We start from the raw sequence: 6,000 nt of genomic DNA, 5'->3' as shown, positions 1-6,000 counted from the left end.
ATGACTGTTTAAGAGTGCAAGAGCTTCATAAACCCTAGCTCGTTCCATAGCTCGTCCAGACTAATTTCTTGCTTCAAGTTCCAGTTAGTCTTTATCAACTCTTACAATGTTTTTCCACTACAGTGCTACACATTTCTTTAAAGTAACTAAGTAAAAAGGAACTGTCATATATTCAACTGCTGGGCTTCAATTTTTAAGAGATGGTAATGTTTCTCTGGTTAAAAGAAAATATTTCAAATTGTATACTTATCAAATACTTATGAATCTTTCAAAGAGTTGAGTAAATACTGAAGAGTTTTTAAAGTAAAAATAATTTATTTAAAGAGCAGCTTTGTTTCCCTGGAGAATGAGTGGAGCATTAGACAACTTCCACCAGTCTTCAGAGACCTGCAAGTTCTCTGCACTGCGGATGAACTATGGTCACCCTGCCTGTTCCTCATCTTGTGGATTATCTTACAAAATTTAGATCCAACTATGACATTGCTAACTAGTTTAATGCCAGTTACATAGTAGGTACATGGTAAGTATTTGTTAAATGGGACAAGAGTAAAAAACGGATCAGCTGAATGAAGGAGAAGAGAATTCAAGTTTCCTAACTGTTCAGGAATGTGACTAGAAGAATGCTACATGTTTTAAATAAATCATCTCTCATTTTTTCCTTGAAACATTCCTTCAAGTTATGTATGGTTTGCTAATGCCTTATACATTATAAATGCTCAGTTTATCACTTTAACCACCAAAATGCATCACTGTAACTATTGAAATGTGTAGGCTTTAATTTACTAAAGAGTTTTAATCCTTGAGAACATCACAGCACTATCTCCTAATTCTCTGTACCAGACAGTAGTAGCCCAGGAAATATTTTATGAATATAAATCATTGACATTTGATAACAAGTTACTGCTTTTTATTCTAAAAACAGAAAACAGCAAAAGTACTGCAGTGTCAATTACTTTTTACTATAATTGGTAAGTAGAAAAAGCAACAGAATTTTTGTTCTGAAGGATGCATATTTGTAGTGCTCCTTACTAAAGGCAATTAAATTTCCATCTCATGATCTGGGAAGAACAGTGGGGAATTTATAGACATGCCTCTCACCAACCACAATCAAAAATGAATTTTAATCAGAATTGAGGGAGACCAGATCAGGACTTCCAGTATAAAATTATGCTTATATAGAAAAAAAGGAAAGAGTCCCAATTTTACATTTAAATGCCAGTAACAAAGAGAGAAAAGCAAACAAAAATGGCAAAATAAACCAATGAAAACACAAAATAACGCCAAACAAACACTATTACACTGTTACCACAAACTATTAGATAAACATTTATCAGAATTTGGAAATAATTTTTACTAAATGTGGGCAGCTAACTGCTCATATTCATGCAGTCATCCCAGATATATTTATTAAGCACTTTATTCTGGGGCATGAAAGGCAATTCCCTAAGGGCCATAGGCTATTCCCAGGGCATTTTATAATGAATGTTGATTACAGATGAGGCCAGGAGTCTGTTTTGCAGTGGCAATTTAAAATGTGTATTGCCAGGAATTTATTATTCAAGTTTAATGGCTTTAACTGATTAGCACAGATTATCTCTTTTAAAATATGCAAAAATTTCTGGTGTTGATTTGTCATTTGAATGAGTCAACTGACAGGAATGATTTAAGAAAGTATTTGAATTGTATTGGTTGTATGAGCTCATTTAAGATATTTTTAAAAAATGATTGAATCCCTCTATAGATGCCCATATGTCTGTCACCATCAGATTCAGTCATTTCACTAAAATCCTATAAAGAAGCTTCATTCTGGTAATTCTGTAATACAATTATAAAATTTTAGATAAGATCTGGCTTATCTGGAACGAGTATGTAGCATTCTTTGCCTATGTGAACACACCATACTTCATGAATTAGAGTAAAATAGATCATTGTTTTGTGAAATCATGCTGATAATAGCCATCAAATCTCTAGAAACTTGATCTCGCATGTTGAATGTGTAATTTCTAATTTGTTCTTAAGTGTTACTTAGATCTCCAATTTCCTAATTCAACTGGGTAACTCTATACAGTGGGAATACTACTGACTAAAACATTCTATTTCAGTCACTTGTGTAATTTTATAATTTTATTACATAGAGAAACCAGAACAGGTGTATAATTAGAACAATACATAATTGAAAACACAGGCCAGACAAATTCCTTGGAAGCAAAGATTAAGTTCATCTACTAAGGAAGAAATATATCTTACTAAAGGATTAAGGATTCCTGTTATTATTATGTAATTGAGCAGATGGGCAGAAAACAATGAAGAAATATTAGGATTAATACAAATTCACTCAAGAATATTGGTAACTTCGAACAGGTTCCAAACCATTTTCAATATAAAAAATATAAATGCGTCTTTGTATTGGGTAACCATTTGTAACAAATGTGGAAGAGTTTGATCTGGGTTGTAGTTAGCACTTCCAAAAACAATAGCTCTGGATGCTCCCTTATGGGAGCTAGAAGAACCTGAAAATAGGTCCAACATTTAGAATGAAGTCCAGATAGACTGTTCAAGAAAGTGTTGCCTTGAGACTTCCGGCCAAGATGGAGGCTTAGACGGACACGCTAGGTCTCCCTCTACAACTAGAGAGGAATACAACTACTTCAAAACAAAGGATAACTAGAAATTCCAGAAAATAAAACTACACGGAAGCCCAACATATGAAGTTATAAACCAGCGGTGCCATTTGGGCAGGTAAGAGTTAAAGAGGGCAGCGCTGTTTGCGGTCGCACCTGGGACAGCGGCGGGGCGGCGAAAAATCCCGGCTGCAGTCAAGCCCCTGGCAGTGCGCGACCCCGGCGCTGGGGAGAGCGGCCGCCGCATCGCCTTGAACAGTGAGGCCCAGGGGGGCGGGAGGACGGATCCCGGTCTCCTAGCTGAATAACTGTGTGAATCCATCTTGGACCCCCGCCCCCAAAGAAAGCACCACAGGGCTGCGAAATAGGTCGCGGACAGGCAGGCGCCGGTCGCTGAATTGTGACGCGTACACAGGCACTGCCCCCGACAGCCGGCCCAAGAAAACAAAACGCATCTGTCAAAATGAGGCAGACAACTATAGAAATCCCGGTGACACAGCTCACCAGGCAACAGATAGAGAACCTGACAGATGAACAGATAAGAAACCTGTCAGAGGCTCAGTTCTGGGCCATTGTTATCAGGTGGCTTACAGAATTCACAAAAGAGCAGGAAAAAGATAAGAAAGAAGCGAAAAACATTCATAACGAAAGGAACAAAACCACATACGAGACAGATGGTGAGGAAAAAATATCCAGAGTTCATTTCAACAAACTGGAATATGGAGAAGGAACAAGCAGTCAACCAATGCAGCGAGAGGAAATGGGAAGCAACAATGAGAGGATCAGAAACCTCTGGGACAGCTATAAAAGGCCCAACATAAGAATCATTGGTTTGCCAGAGAGTGAGGAAGATGAACTAGAACTTGAAAAATTGAGTGAAAATATAATAAAGGAGAACTTCCCAGACTTGGGGAAGGGAATAGACTTGCAGGTCCAGGAAGCAAGGAGAGTTCCCAAGAGACTGGACCCAGGGAGAACCACTCCAAGACACATTATAATCAAAATGTCAAAAATTAAAGATAAAGAGAGAATCTTAAAAGCAGCAAGAGAGAAGAAAAGAATTATGTACAAAGGGGTCCCAATTAGACTTCTCAAGGGAGACCCTACAGGCAAGAAGGGACTGGCAAGAAATATTCAAAGTAATGAAAATCCAAAACCTACAACCACGAATACTCTATCCAGCGAAATTGTCATTCAGAATAGAAGGACAGAGAAAGTGTTTCCAGGACAGAACAAAACTGAAAGAGTTCATTAGATCCAAACCACTGTTATATGAGATGTTAAAGGGACTGGTTTAAAAAACAGAAGCTTAGGGAGATGAAACAAAGGCAAACCAAACAGGCAACGAGAGTGGAAAAGGAACTGTGGGTACGGGAAGCATATTGGGGGGAGGTCAACAGGGAGGGGGAGTGGGGAGAGGGAGGGAGATGATATAGGAATTAGGGATCATGGTAGGAGGGAATGGAATAGACGGAGAGAGGTTGGGAGGAACTGTATGCACAACTAATGGACATAATCTAAAAGGGGGGGACAACTGGAGGGAGGGGGGCCACCGGGTGGAGGGGAGCAGAGGGAAGGGAAATTGGCACAAATGTAATATTTTAATCAATAAAACACATTAAATCTGAAAAAAAAAAAGTGTTGCCTTATACTGCTGGAATTTGGTAAATAAAAGGAATTTCACAGCAATGAGATGAAGTTTCCTGATTTTGGTGATGGCTGATAGCTCTGAGTATTGCATCCAGTCCTTTCCATTTTTGAAATGGGAGCTTTTTTTCTTTCTGGATTGTGAAATCACTTCTCTTTAGCCTCTAAAGGCAATGAATGCACCACTCCAGTGTCTAGGAAGAAGAGAGCATCGACCACCAATGTGATTATTTCAATGCACAAATGATCTCAATAGTGGTTAAGTGGCAAAACTTTCCCTTAAAAGAGAGTTAACTAGCTTAATTATTCTGTTTTTGTACAGGAGGGTCCCTAATTAGATCTTGCACAACTGTTAGAAAGGGTGTTCAAGACATTTTCCATCAGTGGAGAAGTTAACAGTGCAATGACTCCTTTTATCATTGCACTAATCTGTTATGCTTACTTATGACTTGGACCAAGTAGACTCTATTTGTGAGAGGAAGCAGGAAGCACCAAAAGGAAAAGTTTTAGCTGGCAGAAAACTTACAGACTTACTGCTATGGCTTTGATCATGTAACGGTTCCATGAAATATGGTGCACTGAGCTCTTACCTGTCCAGATGGTGTCTTCTTACAGGGTCAGTTGGATCCTGCTTGGTCTTTGAAGTTTGAATTACAATTGTATGGGAGATGCAAGGTTCTTATTCATTAGTATCTTCCTTTATAAGAAATGCCTCTATCTGATACAGTGGCTCCTGTCTTCAAGTCGTTTGATATACATATTGCAGTACCAGCTTTCTTTAGATATGTGTCTCCATAGTACATCTTTCCTTCAACTTTTTGCTTTCCACATATTTATATTTAATGAGTCTTTAGAAGCAGCAAACACACAGCTTTTTGTTGATTTTAACTGAAAATTTTAGGTATTTTGCATTTGAGGCCATTATATTGCTATTTAGCCTTGTACCTACCACCTTACTTTCTTCTTTTATGGTGAGAGGTCACTATCATCGTATTGTTGTTACTTTAAGTTTAGTGTGTCCTTATTTTCTGGTTTTAAAAGTTCCTTCTTGACTTTTCCATTATTTTCCTATGCTATTAATATGCATAATTATCTTTGAAGTTACTTAGTTAGAATTTGGATAGCTTATTGTATTTCTGGATTGACATCTCTTAAAAGTTTTGAAAAATTCATCAGACTCCCTATGTATTGTCTCTTCTCCTTCTGGATGTCCAATCACAGGCATCTTAGAATGTGTATCACATTCTCCTTCTGCTGTATCTTCCATTTGTTTTTCTGGTGTTTAGTAGGAGATATATAATTACTATATGTATATTATTAACATCTCTTCCAATTCATTAATCTACTTTGCAACTATTATTTTGTTAAACGCATTTAGTTTTAATTTGTTTCAATTTATTTTTCAATTCTATTATTTCCATCTCATTTTTTAGATTCCAATACTTTGGTAGAATTATCCAACTTTTCCTGTATTTTCTTGTTTTCCTCTGTTATTTTTTTTCTTTCTTGATAATATTAATCATAGCCATCATTGGTTCCCTGTTTGGTAATTCTAATGTGTTCGCTTATAGATCTCTTTCACTTTGTATTTTTTTCTCTTGGTTTTGTTGTTCACAGGGTCCTGTCTCTTTAAAGTTTTTTAAAATTGTTGAAACTCTAGATAATATTATCTTTCTTTAGAGAGGATGTACCTTTTCATCTTTTGGCAGGGAAGAGGCTGATGACATTAATT

The sequence above is a fragment of the Furipterus horrens genome, unplaced genomic scaffold, assembly GCF_987537825.1.
Source record: "Furipterus horrens unplaced genomic scaffold, mFurHor1.1.pri manual_scaffold_2, whole genome shotgun sequence".
Taxonomy (NCBI): Eukaryota; Metazoa; Chordata; class Mammalia; order Chiroptera; family Furipteridae; genus Furipterus; species Furipterus horrens.
The sequence above is the reverse complement of the archived record's forward strand: the minus strand, read 5'-3'. Positions refer to the sequence as shown.